General features: G+C 36.6%; 2 pseudogenes; one reads left to right on the top strand and one right to left on the bottom strand.

Annotated features, from left to right (window-relative positions):
• Window positions 1-652: 652 nt before the first annotated feature.
• LOC129375678 (uncharacterized) lies at window positions 653-12,117 on the top strand (annotated as a pseudogene).
• A 1,802-nt stretch (window positions 12,118-13,919) lies between these two features.
• On the bottom strand, window positions 13,920-17,283 carry LOC129375892 (uncharacterized; annotated as a pseudogene).
• Window positions 17,284-18,686: the final 1,403 nt, after the last annotated feature.

Below are 18,686 nucleotides of genomic sequence, written 5' to 3'. Positions count from 1 at the left end.
TTTGCACTTTAGCAAATGAAGAGCAAATGTTCTCAAGTCTGCATGACTTCTTGTCCATGGTGAGAGGAATAAGCCCAGTTAAGGACTTGGTGAATGAATTTGGTTAATTGATTCCATGGAGGTGGGACAAATCATTTCCAACAGGTTAATTTTGTTTCAAATGTTTCCAAACCTATCAGATTTGTTCACCATGGTCAGATGGATAAATACAACTAAAGTACATTAATTTGTCCTCATGTTATGGAGGGGGAGAAGGCGGTATTCAAACAGCTGAGCTAAATGTAACTTTGGCAAGTAAAGCAAATGTTTTCAAATTCTCATGGACTGTGTGATGGTTCTATTGAGCGACTTAAATTTCAAGATGATGGTTAATACCTGTCCCATGGTTTCTAAAAGTATTAGGGTTTTTTTCTCTCTCCCTTGAAAAGAGAGGAATGTGACATACATCTCTGAATAATAGAGAAATATTTAACATGCTAGAACTTTAAACAAACAAATAATACATAAATACAGGAGTTAATCGACCTTCACCAAAATGCTGCAGGGTGCAAAGGGTCAGTCGGTGAACTCTTTCATTGACCCTAAATTCTCACCTTTGTGTTTACTTTCAGCATTTGATGTGACAACGTCAGTGAACGTGGACACGCCCCTTTCCGGTAGGTTGTTTTGGTTCCGTAATGTTTATTCAGCTGTTTCTTCTCCCTCTGAAGAGCTCCAACTAATCGCAATCATGAATTACTTTGGTCTACTGTTGCTCTTTCACGTTGCCTCTTCGGGTAAGACAATGTTGCATGTTGTGTTGCAATATTCTGATAGTTTCATTTTTAAGTTGGCCTGCGTGGCTTTTGTCCATTCAATACCGAAACGCTGCAGTTTTGATATTATTTATAAAATCCCTTACACATCCGTTCATCATGAGCTACTGCTTGTACCTATAGTCACATATTCCACGCTAGATAAAAGTTTTCTCTTTTTCGTGTGTCCATTTAACACAATGTTAACTTTTATAGCGAATATAAAAGTACAATAATACTTCAAGACAGTCCTTGACCCCCAACAGGCTGTAATCTGGCTATCATTACATGTATATTAAGGTATGTTTTCCAATGAGGGACATATTGGCTAAAAATGTGAAACATGGTTTATGTTTCAGCAATAAACAAACCTAACCTGTGTTTGATGAATGTAATCATAGAACACTTATCATAATAACACAAAGGACAGCCAGAATAATGTACTTTGTGAAATTCCTTGAGTAAAGTATGTTGTTGTCATGTTTGTTTGTGACCCAATACAGTATAAAATTGTCCATTGTTGAATTCTTAATGTAGGTATAGAGTTACTTTTTTTAATATTAATCTTCTTCAGCAAAACATTCCCTGAGATATTTTCTGACTGCTACCTATGGAGTTCAAGACTTTCCAGAGTTTGTTGGTGCTGCAACAGTAGACGAAGTTCAGGTGGGATACTGTGACAGCAACATCAAGACAGCCAAGCCCAAACAAGACTGGATGAGGAAACTGATCGAAAGGAGTCCTGAACACCTGAAGTGGTATTCTGAGAAGTGTCTTGGAAGTCAGCATGTCTTCAGGGCAAACATTCATATTTTGAAGCAACGCCTAAACCTCACTGAAGGTAATCTGCTGTATAACTTTAAAAACTTTTTGACACTTTCATGATAATGTTTAGGTGTTGTCATATCTTAAAATTGACTAAGTTAAATGTCATTTTACAGTGGAAAAAATTCTGTAGACTACATGAATATTTTTCTCACACTTTCACCTTTGTGATTGAGTCTGTCCTTCAATCCTGTCAGATGGATGAAGGATGTAGAAAAGCTGTGCTTCCAACCTCAGACATGATGAATATAACCCAGTCTACCGTAATAGAATTATATGCATACTCAATAAAATATAACAACAGAAGTTTGAGTTCTCTTATCTGCTGTTGTTTGTATTTTGCAAATGTAAGTTTATTCTAATCTTGATTGTAAGTACATAGCCTTAGATGTACTTTTTTACTAATGGAGTACATGATTCTAAGAAGGTTTTTTGAGAAAATATAACTTGCATATTACTACATGGGTTCAGCAAAAATAAATAAATAAATACATACATTTCTTGCATTCCTCATCATAATTCAATAGTTGTTGCTTTCTGGTCCAAAGCAAGCATTTTTGCCTTGCTTAGTTCAGCTCTGCCTAAACTAACCTATTGCACACACTGTAGAAAACTTTCCTCTTAATTTTTTCTTTTAAAGTCGTTGTAGAATAACAGTATCTGGATAAACTTGAATTTCAATTGTTTAGTGCTCTTAATTGTATTTCCATTCTCTTTTAAAACAATAACAAAACCAGGACCTACTTTCTGTAAACACCACCAGGATAAAGGAATCATTTTCAAGTATTAGTAAATCATAGCTATACTAAAGATAGATATGCTATGTTTGGAGCAGAATAGAAAGGGTTATATGTGCTACCAATATGTCCAGTCTGTTTTATCTCTTTTTGTTGTAATATAAGCCTTACAACAAACAAACTGTAAAGCAGTGCACTGTCCTTTGACTGTAGAGTATTGCTTTGGCCTTTTTGTGCTTGAATCCATAAAATAAATTATTTCCAGTGCTTTCATTTTACTTTATTGCAAATTTATGCTGTACCCATATATTGTTCTCCTAATTTTAGCTTTATTTGTTCATTTAATTTCTTGCTAAATTCTGTTTAATTTGATCAAACAGCTTCCCTTAAAATGTTTTTATTGTTCATGTTCATTTCTGCTTCATGCTTAAGCTACAGTCAGTCTCACAAGTTCAGGTATCATTATTTTTTATATAGGTACAAGACTTATTTAGCCTTAAGATTTCACTTAAGATGTCTTTTATGTTTATTGAAATTTTCTCTCTTTAAGGTCCCCACATTTTACAGAGAATGAATGGCTGTGAGTGGGACGACGAGACTGGAGAAGTTATAGGATTTAATCAGTATGGTTATAATGGTGAGGACTTCTTAGCCCTGGACCTGAAAACACTGACATGGACTGCTCCAAAATCACAAGCTGTGCTCACAAAACTCATATGGGATGCTGAGAAAGCCAGATTAGAACATAATAAAAACTATTACATCTACAAATGTCCTGACTGGTTGAAAAAGTATGTTCATCATGGAAAGAGCTTTCTGCAGAGGACAGGTACATTTATTCAGTTTATACAGGGATTTTTTCATAGCTGTGAAGCTATGAATAATAATTATTTATGAATAATTTCTTTCTACAGAAAGCCCCTCCATATCTCTCCTCCAGAAAACTCCCTCCTCTGTGGTCAGCTGCCATGCTACAGGTTTCTTCCCTGACAGAGCTGAAATGTTCTGGAGAAAAGATGGAGAAGAGATCCATGAGGATGTGGAGAAAGGAGAGATCCTCCTGAACAATGATGGGACCTTCCAGATGAGTGTTGAATTCAATGTTTCATCAGTCGCACCTGATGACTGGAGGAGATACGACTGTGTGTTTCAATTTTCTGGTGTTGGAGACGACATAAAAATCACTCTGGATAAATCTGTCATCCGTACAAACTGGGGTAAGACACACCTCTGTGACGGTACCGCTTATTTGGGACAATAAACTGAGATTTTTGAGCAACATATGTTTCTTTCAAAAACATATATTTTTTAGTATTTCCATATAAACATGACATTGTAAAACCATTTATACATAAACATGGCTAAAGAAGAAGAGGGATCCCAATGTTGTAGCTACATATTACATGGGTTCTTTATAAATATTGGACACATTGGAAAGAATAAGGCTGATAAATGAGGACTTTAATTGAGAGACTGTCCTTTTTCTGCTAATACTGTGCATATTTATTTAAAAATATACATTACAATAGATTTGTCTGTTTTAGATAACATTTCCTTAATTATATGGAGATGTAGAGACAGTAGAATGTTTTTCTTTTACTCAGAAATTCACAAACAATATTTTTCTTTTTGTATTAAACTAAAATTTTGTAAAGATCCACTCAAAAAGAAAGTATTTTATATCTGCACTGTTTAATTTCTTAACTGGATCTTCTCAGTTTATCCTCCAGAGTTCCCAGCTGCTCCTGTTGCAGGCATTGTTGGAGGATTTCTTCTTCTTCTGGGGATTGCTGTAGTTGTCCTCTGGATGAAGAAAAGTACTGGTGAGGAAAAATTTGCTAATTGACAGAATTCAAAATTAATATTTAAGATTTTTTAACTGGTTGATCACTAATTCATTTTTGGTGCGTCTTGTCTGTATTTCAGGTTTCCAGCTTGCTGATGGTAACTATTCACCATTTAAGTACATTTAATAAAGCCTTCTTATATATATTTTGAAATGAGTGAATGCTATTATATCCACTGCAACAAACAAGGCTTCATTGTTTAACTGTTTGTCTTTACAGGAGAAGATATCAACTGTGGAGAGAATCAATAAACTGACCTTTTCAGAAACATCTCTGATTTCGCACAATGGCTTCATGTCCAAAGAGAGCTACTGGTACTGCATAAAAGATATTTAGAGTACAGTTAAGCTGTGTCCAGCAATATACACAGAGATGGCAAATATACTGGATTAGACATAAGCATCATTTAGTGCAGTCATGTCTGGTCATCAGTCATAGTGAGAGGGGCTCTGAATGAACATTTTCTAATACAGCAACCCAAACAGTTGCTTTGTTGATTTTGGAGTTTGACCAATTATGCCTTTACTATATGGATGTGTGTATATCTTTTAGGTAATTTTAGGTTTTTTATTGCGTGCATATTGCATTGGCTGATGTTACTTTTAATCTTGCAAATGTGACAATGACAGTAAAGTTTCTTTTCTATTCTAGTCTTGAATGGGTTTGTTGGAGATCGAAACCTTTCACTTAGTGTTTCATTCCTCTGATTGTGGTAAAACCAAACAAGTTCAGGTCATTTTTTCATGAAAATTTTTACATAAATTACATATGCACGGTGCAGCTTCTGCAGTATGTAGGGAGGAATGTGTCATTTATAGATTTTGACTTTATATCAAAGGTATGTTTAAGACTTAGACTTAGACTTAGACTTAGACTTCCTTTATTGTCATTGTACAAAAAAAACACAATGTGAATCTTGACAACGAAATGTCGTTACTTGGCTACCGGTGTAACAGAGCTAAAACCTTATACTACACAATCATAAATACAAGTGCCATAGAATACACAGGTTCAGTGTTGTAAACAAAACTAAACTAAAGTGCATGTATTGACCATGTCCATGGGGGGGTGGTTTGGTTTGTGAGTGTGTGTGTGTGTGTGTGAAGGGGTGTTATGTGGCGTTAAGCAGTCTGATGGCCCGGGGGAAGAAACTGGTCAGTAGTCTGGTTGTTCTGCACAAGATGCTGCAGAACCTTCTTCCAGACGCCAGGGGGGAAAACAGTCCATGGTTGGGGTGGGTGGGGTCGGAGAGGATCTGGTGAGCGCGAGATAGGCAGCGCCTCTCTGCGATGTCCTTGATGCAGGGGAGCAGAGCCCCCATGATCTTCTCCCCTGTCCTCACCACCCTCTGTAGAGACTTCCAGTCAGACGCCCTGCAGCTCCCAGACCAGATGGAGATGTAGCTGGTCAGTAGGCTCTCGATGGTCCCTCTGTAGAAGGTCTGAAGGATGGGGGGACGGGAGGGATGCTCTCTTCATCCGACGCAGGAAGTGCATGCGCTGCTGGCCCTTCTTCACCAGTGAGGAGATGTGGGGAGACCAGCTGAGGTTTTTGTTGATGTGCACCCCCAGGAACTTGGTGCTGCTGACGACCTCCACAGCTGAGTCGTTGATGAGGAGTGGTGTGTGGGTGGGTCTGGATTTTCTGAAGTCTACGATGATCTCCTTGGTCTTGTTGACATTCAGGATCAGGTTGTTGGTAGACTGGTGCAGTCTAGTGGAATGTTAAGCAACATTCCACTAGAGGGAGACAAAGATCAGACATTAAATCACATATTGACAATTAATGCTTAGTTTGTATTAGAAATCACTGAAACATCGAAACATTTAGTTCTCTTAAAATGGCTTTATAAATGAGGTGAACGTAAAGCCACAATAAAATGATCATTAAAAATGTTTTGGTAATAGATTTGCAAAGATTTTTATGGTGTAAATATAAGATATTGACTGTGAGTCTGATGATTATTTACAGCTTTCTATCTCACACATGCATCAACAGAGTCCTTAAAATCTACAGCTGGCACTCAGAATCTATAAAAGGTAAATCTGCAAATGCCATCCAGCTTGTTGATTTAAACTACACAGTCTTTCACTTTCTCTGCAGCTCCCGCCTTTCATTGCTTGATGTGGGATGAAAGCTGCTCTCCTATTGGTCAACTGGCCACTCTGTCATGATTCTTCTTTCATGTCAGTAACAGGAAGAGACGCTTTAAGCTGACGCACTAACGGGTTTTATAGAAAAAAGTTTCCTAATTATTCTATACCACAAAGAATATTCTCTAAATGCAGCATGACGTAACAACAGGTGAGTGTTCACCTTTCTGCAAACATGCTGACTCAACACAACCCAGGCTGATGACAGAACGTTTCATGAAATCACCAAATTTGATGTTTATTTCATTATTTCTCCCGGGTTGTAGATGTTTCGGTTTTTGTTTAAGCCGAATATGAATTTCTTTTTTAATTTTAGTTGTAATTTTTCTTGTTTACTAAAGCAGATCCAACCGTATGGTGATAAGCACTGTAACTGTTTACAAAAGCATTGTGATTTGGGTTATATATATATTTTTTAAAAAGACATTGCTTGCCTTCTAAAGGCTTAATTAATAAATGACGATTGTAATATAAATATTGAATGTTTATAAATTGAATTGAATGTTTCTAATGGAGTCTAATTTTCATAAATAAACACAAATAAGCTGATGGACACAGGAAGCTAATTCTTCTCAATAAGTGTGGCACCAAAAATGATTGTAAACACAGATGCAGGGAAATTGACATGCTAAGAATGTTTACAGATTTCATGCTTTTCTGAGTGCAGATTTGTTTTTATCCATAATCTCTGTAAGAGGATGAAGAGGCTTTTTACCTTTCTTCTCATCTGTCGCATTGCATCTCTGGGTAAAGTCTTCCCTCTTCTTCTTCTAAATCATAATTACTGAACAGTAAAGCTACTTTGCTGATTTCTAATTGGAAATTAAGTGACCTCTGAATAGCAGACATTTGTTTATGGAGCTTCCTGGTGGTTTATTACTTCACAGGAGAGACTGATCCTGGAAACAGATGTTTTCAATGTCCAGTCTGTGTAAACAGGAAATGAAAAGTTTATGAACTGTAGTGATTTGTTCAGTGAGGTGATGTTTCTGCTGTTTTCAAATAGAATATGAAATTATTGTAACTAATAGAAACAACTATTATTAGACTATTGGTGGTGCAAAGTGGTTTGGGGTTAGCAATGCTGACTCACTGCAGTGTCTCTGTAGAGACATTTTTCTGCAGTTTGCATGTTTTGATGGATGAATAACTTTTTATTTTCCTTCCAGTGCAAACTACAACCTGCAGATTTTTACTAAGATTTATACATGTAAACTAAAAGATTTACAAGGAATTGCTTTTCTCCCACAGAACCACATTCGCTGTGGTATATCCTTTCTGCCACTAAAGGAATCTCAGATTTTCCAGAGTTTTTGGCATCTGCAGTAGTTGATGGTGTAGTGGTGGCGTATTGGGTATCACATCCAGCTTAAAGGATGTGATACCCAAAACCCACTGGATGAGTAAACTATTTGAAGAGGATCCTCAACATATGCAGTGGTTGAATAACAAGTGCTTGTTAAACCGCTTGGACTTTAAAGCGACAATTATAACCTTGAAAGAGCGCTTCAACCAGTCAGAGGGTAAGTGACAGATTTTGTAAGATGCCTATATAAATGTAGGACCATTATAAATGTTTGGTTCATAAGACTGTAATAATATATCTGGTTTCATTGCTTAAATCTCTGTTTTTGTTTCTACAAACACAGCAAAGGTTCCCATTTTGTTAACCAGGGTTAAAAAATAGGTAATCATTGTGAAATATTGTTGTTCAGGTTTGAGTTTTATGCTTGCCGATGTAAAAAGAAGGTAAACAGAAATCTAGACAAAACAGACTACAGACCTTTTGCTGTGATTCAAAGAGCAAAGCTGCACTCTTGTCCTTGGGGAATCAGCCACTTATTTGTGATGTTGTTGAATAAAAAAAATAGGGGCTTTTCTGTGGGTGCCAAAGGTTGCTGATATACATTGTCTATCAGTTAATAATGGTCAATGAAGTATTGATTTTTTAAAACATTTGCAATAACGATTTTATAAATTTAAGTTTTTAAAACTCTATAAGTAGTAACTCATGAAAAAAATTGTGAAATATCCATTTAATATTTATGGTATTCTGTCTGTTCTCAAAAATTGCTTAAAGCTAGTTAACATGTAGCTTTGCACAGATTACTGAAAATGTTGCTGCAGAAATAAATTAGCTTTGGATTTTTTTTAGTGATGACTTGATTAAAGGTTGTCCATCAATTTCATATTAAGACTTTGTTCGTTTATTTTGTCTACAAGTTCACAATGCAAGACTTACTTCCTCCCTAACTTCAAAATAAAAGTCTTAAAATGCATTTAAGACATTAAATGTATTAAATGTATTTAATGTATAACATAATCTGTGATCCTTGTTAAGACTTTCTTTTTGTACCAGACACATTTACATGCTGAAAGAAACTAGACAGTATCTCTCAATACTCACTTGTCTTTGATGAGAGATTTCTTGCTGTTTTGATGTCGTCTCACTACTAAACCCAAACATTTAAATTCATCTTTTTATTTTAGGTGTCCACATTTTTCAGAGGACAAATGGATGCTTTTGGGACAATGAGACTGGAGAATTTGATGGCTTTAATCAATACGGTTATGACGGGGAAGACCTCATAAGCTTCGACCTGAAAACCTTGTCCTGGATCAGTCCAAGACATCAGACTGTCATTAACAAACACAACTGGGACAGTGATGGAAATAATCTGTTTTGGAAGTATGCTTTGACTGAGGACTGCGTACATTTTCTTAAGCTGTATTTGAATTATGGGAAAAGTTCCTTACAGACAACAGGTCCAACCCCCAGTCATATAGTTTATTCGTGGATATAAACACATATTTTTGCCTCCTTTTATCCTGGTGATGGTTCATTAATGTATTTTGGAGTGCATCATTCTATTTTAATATGCAGCACTAAATATATCAGAGCATATTGTTCTATTGAATATTGCAAAACATCCTACTTGGATTTTAGTATGAATTCAATTTCCTATATACTCCTATATTGTTCATGTTTATAGATATATTTGTTTACGGCTTTCATGACCTCTCTTTGAGTTGTTTCTTTTTGAGCTGACATTTCTTTTGGCCTGTGTCTTCAGTTCAGCCTTCAGTGTCTCTCCTGCAGAAGACTCCCTCCTCTGCAGTCACCTGCCACGCTACAGGTTTCTACCCTGAAAGAGCCACAGTGTTTTGGAGGAAAGATGGACAGAAACTCCGTGGAGGCGTGGAGAAAGGAGAAATCCTCCCTAACAATGATGGGACCTTCCAGATGAGCGTTGATCTCAATATTTCTTCAGTCACAGTTGAAGACTGGAGGAGATATGACTGCATTTTTTTGTTCGCCGGTTTGAAAGACAGCATCACCATCAGGCTGGACCGAACCATGATCAGAACAAACCAAGGTAGGATTCAAATAGAGATGAAAGGTTTATTTGCATTGCTTTTTGTTTTTCACTGCAATAACTCTTGAAACAGATCTCAATCAAATTGCTTAAGTCGTTATTTGAAATGTTTTCCTATGGTTCCAGGTTCTTTTCTTGGAAAACACCTTGGTATTGCCATTGGAGTGATTCTGCTGCTGTTAGCAGCACTGGCCTGCACTCTTGTTTTTGTTGCCTGGAGGAGGAACCGAAATGGTGAGCAGTACTGCTCTTTCTTGTGCTACACCACAAGGATAATGATTGGGAAAATTCACAAGCTACCCATGAATAAAGGTTAAAAAAATGTTTTTATTTAGTTCATTATAAACTATAAATGGCTCCAGGCTACTTTACTAATCTATGTTGACTCTATAGGTCTTAGCATTTCATGCCCACCACATATCCCTTTATTTTAAATATGATAAAAATGCCAAATTCCAACTTAAAATTTGTTAACCTAATATTTTTTTTTGTTTAACTCATTTAACGACACTTTCAGTTAGTACATTAAAAGTCTATTGAAGAAGATAATGAAAATCTAAAGATTCATCCAGTTCATAAGATAATACATGATTTTGGATTCAGAAGAACCCAAACAAGAATCAAACTAGTGAACATTTGTTTTCCACAGTAAAATTGAGGTTTCACAAATTCTCTAACTGTGGTGCTTCTAAAGCTTAAAAAAACATTGAAAATGCCCTTTTTAGCTTTTGTTTATTAATTAAAGAAGAAGCCTCAACCAATCTGCTGCAAGAACCACAACTGGCATCTGCCTAAGAGTTTCTTATGGACTTTTTCCATTGTTTTTAAAGAATGTGGAGTACAGTTGTACATCTCTATAGTTCAAAACCTAAAATATTAAACTAGATATAAAACTAGAGTCTGACCATTTTACAATAATGAGCATTTGTGCTTCAGTGCTTCTGTTATCATTAACCTGAAAAGCACGGTCTGTCAATGTGTATATAAAGAACAACTGTATGCTTTATTTTAGATGAAAAGTGGGAAAGAAATCAAGGAACTTGCATTCACCATATGGTTTTACATAACTAACACTTTAATGTTGCATCTGTTTTTTTCAGGGTTGTGACATCTTGAAAAGCAACCAGGGGCTGATAATGTTGACTTGATTAAGTGCCGTTGAGACAGAAATGATGTTTCATCCCTATAATGGAAAACCTGGACTCCATGTAAACAGCAATTTTAGTTTAATAGTTCTAGTCTGACAAACAGAGATTATCATAAAATAAAAGTGGCTGACAAGTTAAAATTTGTAACTACAAAACTACCTGATGCCTTTGTTATCTCTAGGATTAATTATTGTGACATTATATGTCACAATAATTATGAGTCTTCCGTTTCCCATTCATAGAACTTTGTTCAATCCCTAAATGGCATATTCAGATTCAGATGTATTGATCATGGAAAGCATCTGAAAGTAGGACAGTAATTCTCCAGGACTGGTTTTGTGCAGGGCTGCACAGTGGCGCCGTTGGTAGCACTGTTGCTGGGTTCGATTCCCGGCCCGGGGTATTTCTGCACAAAGTTTGCATGTTCTCCCTGTGCGTACGTGGGTTCTCTCTGGGTTCTCCGGCTTCCTCCCACAGTCCAAAAACATGACTGTCAGGTTAATTAGTCTTTCCAAATTCTCCTTAGGTGTGAGTGTGTGTGTGCATGGTTGTTTGCCCTGTGACAGACTGGCGACCTGTCCAGGATGGACCCCGCCTCTCGCCTGGAACGCAGCTGGAGAGGCACCAGCACCTCCCGACCCCGTTAGGGAGAAGGGTGACGGAAAATGGATGGATGGATGGATGGTTTTGTGCACTGTGATGGACAAATCTATGACCACACCCTGATGTCAACAAAGGATGGGGGCCAGAGCTCAGTAAGCTTAAGTGCTTACTGGATTACACCACTGGTTCCTGCTGGCAGGGGGATATGGTAGTTTTGTTTAGATAAGTTTTGTATTGATGTAAACATTAGTATTTGAAGTTTATTCTTGATTTTCATTTTTGGGTCTTTAGTTTAGCCAGATTTAGCTGTACTATTTGCTTTTGTGATATTTGTATTCTTTTAGTCACCCCTATTGTGTCTTGGTCTGATCAGCCAGTATATAAACCCCTGTGTGTCATTTCTTTGTTAGGTCAGTTATGTTTGTTTGTGAAGTTAGTTTGCTTATACTTTTGCCTGAGTTCAGTTTTGTTTCTTTGACTCTTTTTATGAGCTCAGTTTATCTTTTGTCATTTATAATTTTTGGGTTAAAATAGAAACCCTGTTTTTTTCTAAATATATCCTGTGACTCCTGTTTTTTTTAGCTCGGTCCATCACATGCACCTGTATTGTATATTTTCTTTATTTATCATTAAACTGAGAACATATCCACTGCTATCTTGTCTGCATTTTGTTCTTCCAGTAGCCACACTTGACACCAGATCAGAAAGGAGAACTGAGTTTTTAAAACCATATAAGAGCAAAATCACAAGACAAAAAAATCAGGAACAAAGAAGTAAAACAAAAAAATAACTAAACTAGGAATCCCAAAGCTAAAACTAAAAACTATGACAATGATAAGATCACTTGCACTTGAAAGTTAAATTGAACCAGAACAGGTTTTGACTCTCCCTTGTAGGCCAACAAACATTATTTGGTTTCTGTTTACGGAAAAAGGACAGGTTTGAATCGGTATTTCCCTGTTAGTGTCAAAGTATCTGTTTCTTCAAGAGGATAATTTTAGAAGATATCGATTCACATATTGAAACGTCACTCATAATATCCGTTTCTTTATTTGGTGATCAACTAGAATCAGAAGTGTAGGTTGTCATTGGTTCTGAATAGAGTCTTCGTGAATTCTGGGTCTTTATTCTGGGTCCATCATTTGTTACAAATACTCAGAAATTTTATTATTAGCCATTTTGGCCTCTAATTTATTCAAGCAACAAAGAACTGTATGTTTTGCCATCCCATGAAATCGACTGTAGTTGATTGTTCTTCTGCATCAGTTCTGGTTCACAAAGCGAACCTGTCATGTGGTTCAAAGTGGGGAACGGGGATCTCAATAACACAGTGTGAGAGTGATCATTATGTTTTAAATATTAAAATAGATAACATATTATGCCATCTATCATGTTCAGTATTTCACTGCTATTGATACAGGAGCTTTATTAACATTTTAAAATCCCTCACAAACATCAGTGCATTTCTCTTTCTGATGTTTTACCAAAGCTGCTTGGTGCTTAAGTTAGTAGAAGCTAACAACAGAACTTGTAGTATTCTTTGTTTTTTGCTGTTTTTTTCTGCCTGTTGTTAGAATTAGTATGTTTCTTATCTTTCTTACATTAGTAGTTTATATTATTAGTAGTTTTTCATTTAAAGGTCAGTTTAGTGTTCTCACCCCACAGAGGAGGAATTTGTTAAACTGTGTGTAAGACATAACTAACCTTTCTTTAACCTTGGACATGTTATTGCAGGTGGTGTCTTAATCCTCTTTAGGAGAACTTTCTGAGATGCTGAGAAAGTTCAGACAGTAAAACTGAGATTTAATTTCTGTGTTCCCCCTTTTCCTTGTTATCAGGGTAGCTATCCTGTCCCCCCCTGCTCTCCTTCTGTTAGGCTAGGGGTGTCAAACTCCAGTCCTAGAGGGCCACTGTCCTGCAGTTTTTTGATGTGCTACAGGTACAAACCGCTGGAATGAAACGGTTTAATTACCTCCTCCTTGTGTAGATCAGTTCTCCACAGCCTTGCTAATGACCTAATTATTCTATTCAGGTGTGGTGCAGCAGAGGCACATCTAAAAGTTGCAGGACACCGGCCCTCGAGGACTGGATGTTGACACCCCTGTGTTAGGCCAATAAAAAGTCAAGCTCTGAAGCAGAGAGTCAGAACGCTCAGTGAACTGAACAGCTGGCGGAGGCCAGGCTGGAAGAAATGCCAGGGTTCCTGTGTCTTCTTGCTTTTGCAAAATCTTGGTTGAAAACTAAGTAGTTCCTTTTTAGGTTGAGAAAGCACCTATCACCTGTTCACTCCATTTCTATAAACTGTTCAACATAAGTTTTAACAAACAAGGTAAATAATCTATTGTTAAAATGTAGTTACTAATTTTGATTTACACGCTCTAGTAAAAGAGCTCAAGAACAAGAAACAAACTATTACAATAAAACATGTTCTTTAATAATTCATTAAACAGGCACAACAAAATAAAAAGCAGGAAGAAGTGAATTAATTAGGACATTGTTCATCATTCAGGTTATACACTGATCTGACAAATTGTCATGCAAAGCAACTTATTTCAAGAAAATCATGTGCAAAATATACAGTATAATTATAAACAGAACTTAAAGTTTTGAACTGCCAGGCAAGATGGATAAAAGCTGCATGTTTACTCATTAAAATATTGCTTTTATTTCAGTTTATACAAAAGTTAAGACAATATATTTATGTAACTCTTGCCACGTCCAATTATCCTACATGTCAATTTAATTGCTCACATACTTGTGATTATTAAGAAATCAGTCACAAGTAAGTTTGGTTTCATAATAGTTTTTGCTGTGTCTTTCCTTTTGATCCCACACACAAGCAGATTTCAATCATAAACTTATTGTATTTCAAAATTACGCTGACAATTTTCAATGGTTCCTGTTAAGACATATTTAATTTTTTTACTGTGTAACTTTATAAATGGCATCCCATAATCAAAACCATGAAATATAAATATTTAAAAAGATCAATAATTACTATTAATTATTCTTCAGTCACATGTATTTAACTGACTTTTTTGTAAATTTGAAAAACTCTATCCAGTGTATAGAAAAATCTTCAAGTACCGTTGTTGGCATTTTTCCAAAGAAAGAGTCCACTTATGCAGAAGCACAACAGAATCAATCCGACAACAAGTCCAATGGCCAAACCAAGAGGAAACTCAGAGGAAGAGGAAGGGGAAGAGGAAAGAGAAAAGGAAGAGGAAGAGGAAGAAGGGGAAGAGGAAGAGGAAGGAGAAGAGGAAGAGGAAGAGGAAGGGGAAAGAGAAAAGGAAGAGGAAGAAGGGAAAGGGAAGAGGAAGAGGAAGGGGAAGAGGAAGAGGAAGGGGAAGAAGAAGAGGAAAGAAAAGAGGAAGAAGAAGGGGAAAGAGAAGAGGAAGAGGAAGGGGAAAGGGAAGAGGAAGAGGAAGGGGAAAGAGAAGAGGAAGAGGAAGAGGAAGAAGGGGAAAGGGAAGAGGAAGAGGAAGGGGAAGAAGAAGAGGAAGAAGAAGGGGAAGGGGAAGAAGAAGGGAAAGAGAAGAAGAAGGGGAAAGAGAAGAGGAAGAGGAAGGGGAAGAAAAAGAGGAAGAAGAAGGGGAAGGGGAAAGGGAAGAGGAAGAGGAAGGAGAAGAGGAAGAAGAAGGGGAAAGAGAAGAAGAAGGGGAAGAGAAAGATGAAGAGGAAGGGGAAGAAGAAGAGGAAAGGGAAGAGGAAGGAGAAGAGAAAGAGGAAGAAGAAGGGGAAGAAAAAGAGGAAGAAGAAGGGGAAGGGGAAAGAGAAGAGGAAGAAGAAGAGGAAGGGGAAAGGGAAGAGGAAGAAGAAGGAGAAGAGGAAGAAGAAGGGGAAAGAGAAGAGGAAGAGGAAGGGGAAGAGAAAGAGGAAGAGGAAGGGGAAGAAGAAGGAGAAGAGAAAGGGAAAGGGAAGAGGAAGGAGAAGAGGAAGAGGAAGAAGAAGGGGAAGAAAAAGAGGAAGACGAAGGGGAAGGGGAAAGAGAAGAGGAAGAAGAAGAAGAAGGGGAAGAGAAATGGGAAGAGGAAGAGGAAGAGGAAGGAGAAGAAAAAGAGGAAGAAGAAGGGGAAGGGGAAAGAGAAGACGAAGACGAAGGCGAAGACGAAGGAGACACTGGATCTGAAAGAAGGACCAGACATTCTTTTTATGAAACAGTTGTAGAATAGATATTTAATCTGTGCAATTTGTGAGAAGAAGCAGCTTACCCCAGTTGGTACTGATTGCTCCTTTTTCCAGTCTGATTAGTATGGTTTTATTTCCAAGCTTAAACACACAGTCATATCTCTTCCAGTCTTCAGATTCAATTGACGAAACATTGAGGTAAACAGTCATCTGGTAAGTGTTATCGTGGTTTGGTAGGATCTCACTGGGCTTCTCTTGAATCCCCACTCCATCTCTCCTCCAGAACATCTCAGCTATGTTTGGGTAGAAACCTGTGGCAAAACAGCGGACAGGAGAGGAAGGGGTCTTCTGGAGGAGAGCGACAGAAGTGAGATCTGTATGAGGGAGACAATGCAGAGAGAAGAGGACAGAGGGTTAAGGCAAAAGAGAAAATGAAATGGTGCAAAGATGCAATAAATGGACGTTGCTTGCGTCTGCGTCAACCTTTGACCACAATGCTGAACCACAGTAAGCAAAAATCAAAAAATAGGTTTAAGAATAATTTTGATGTATAAAAGACAAAAGAGATTTAATCTTAATTTATTCAAAATCTTACATGGAATTTGTCAATTGCTCATATAAAAACAAAAGTTCTAAACAGCAAATGCAAAAGTTAAACATTTTTATCCTTTTTGTTTTGCTACTAAAAGCTACTATGTATTTTTGTCATACTGAAGATCATCATAAATGAAGTGAGATAATAAACAGTAGTATGATCTACTGTATTCTTAGTGCTAAATGTAATCTTACTCTCAGAAAATCAGAAACTGAATGTTAAAATTAAACTGATTAAACAATGAATGTCATACCTTCTCTCTGCAATGCGCTAAGAGTCACAAACTGTTTTAGCATTTGGGGGCAAATCAGTGTCAAAAACAGTGTTATGTTGTTTAATTTGTCCTGGGCAGAGTCCACAGCGGTTTTAATTGTTCAGCCAAAGGTTGTTGAGCAGTCCATGTCATATTTGTGGAGTATAGTTTCATAAATTCTACTCCATTGTAGCCACACTGCTGAAAAATTACATTTTCAGGAGGCGTTTCATCCAGTCCACAGCCAAGCATACACTGTAAAACATGAACATCTAAGACAGACAGCAAAGAATTATAGTAGTTTGTTTAAAGTATTTAACATTTATTATGCAAAGTATCTGCACAGTACCTTCATCTGGATTTAAGGTTCCCAGCCTGATTAAGTATTCAGTAAAACCAACATCCAGAGAGTTTAATACTCTTTAGAGAATATTGGCGACTGATAGAAATCTGATATGTTCTTCCAGAGAACTGAGCTTGGTTTTCTAAATCCGTTGCCGTCATAGTAATCCACTTGAATTTCATCAATTACTGTTGTAAACAGATCTGGAAGATCCCTGATTCCAGTTGAAATACTGGCAAAAATTGTCAATGAATTTTTTACTGTGAGGAAAAGATGAAGATATATGGTCAATATTGTTAATATTAGCTACACACATGCTCCTCCATGCATAAATGGTTTTATTAGTGACATTAAAACTGGTTACTATACCTGATGATGAAGCCTGGCAGAGAAGGAGCACTATTAATATTTTGTTTGTCTGAAGACACATCTTTCCCAGAAAGCTGAGCTTTTAAATCTTCTCAAACTGTTTGTTGAGCTGAGAGCACAAACCAAGATTAAAACAAAAATGACTGCAGACACTTGAAATGTGAACGACTGTCAATAATTGCCCCTCCCACAGTGTTTGAGGACAAATACAGGCAGCAACAAGAGTCTGTGGAAAGCAAAATGTAATTAAGCAATGACATGTTAACAGATGCATCATTGTCATTCGTTTGTTTCTTAAAACATAATTTATTATTTTATGCATTAACTTTTAAATGCCCTTGTTCTTGGGCTGCCTCTTAGTTAGATTTGTACACGCTGACTTTCATTTCCCATTGTAAACACTTACCCATTTGGCACATTGAGGATAACTGCAAAGACATCAATAAATGAGGAATGTTTTTCTTAAAGCTACTGTTAATAATGACAACAAAGACAATGACAGTAATCAAACCGTTAGCCGGAAAGGTTTGTTGGGGGCGGGTCAGTGTATTCTGTATTCTGACAGCTAAATATAAATATTTTCAGAAGTTATTCTTCTTCATATGTAGTAAATTGTTCACTTTTTGAGAATGAACCTCTATGGTTAAAGCTATGTACCACATGCATTTAAAAGAAATAGATTTTTCAAAAATGTGACCTTGTATTGTATTTTAGCATGCATAATTAGCATATATTGATATTTATTATTGAGTCAATTAATCTCATGCAGACATCACTTCTCACAAAAAGAAGTTTGAAATACAATCCTCTGAGGACAGAATCAGTGGTGCTGGAGTATGAAATAAATTCAATGTGTTTACTAAAAATGCTCAAAAGGAGACAGAAAAACAATTTTCTGTAACTATCTTTTTTTAAAAATGTCTTCATTATCATTTGGTGTGATTTCTTAAAAAGCTACTTTGTGTTTTAATGTGGTGCTAAAAGACTGTTTTGACTTGAAATGGTTCCTGCACTTTTCCAGTAAATATATTTTGTGTTTCCTGCATTTTATCTTGTCAAACAGGATTTGTTGCCATATCAATGATGCACTTCACCTTGGCCTTTGTTTGAGCCAAGGTGAATCCTCCATATTTCTTGACTTCTATTTATAAACTTAAACTTCTTCAATAAAATTCATACTATGAATTCAAGCCATTTGTAGATGGTGAGGAGATGTTTTTCTCATGGCTAAGGCTAAAATAAAACTACAGATTTCAAAATTGTATCTATGAAATACATCAATTAATTAAATTTCAACCTCTGAAGGAAATAATGTCTGTACAAACCCTTAAGATATGTTCTAAATGGTAACTTCCAAGTAACTCATCCAAATATGCATCACTTGTGGTGTGAACACAAATAAACTCCAATCTCTCCAGCTTTTTAGTTATAATAAAGGGTTTATATTAATTAAAACTAAATATACATAATGAATATATTACTACCTTTTTACCATTGATGCAGTGGTCTGT

This window comes from Poeciliopsis prolifica, unplaced genomic scaffold (genome assembly GCF_027474105.1).
Source record: "Poeciliopsis prolifica strain line A6 unplaced genomic scaffold, Auburn_PproV2 SCAFFOLD041, whole genome shotgun sequence".
Taxonomy (NCBI): Eukaryota; Metazoa; Chordata; class Actinopteri; order Cyprinodontiformes; family Poeciliidae; genus Poeciliopsis; species Poeciliopsis prolifica.
Note: the sequence above shows the minus strand (reverse complement) of the source record. Positions and strands in the feature narration are given on the sequence as shown.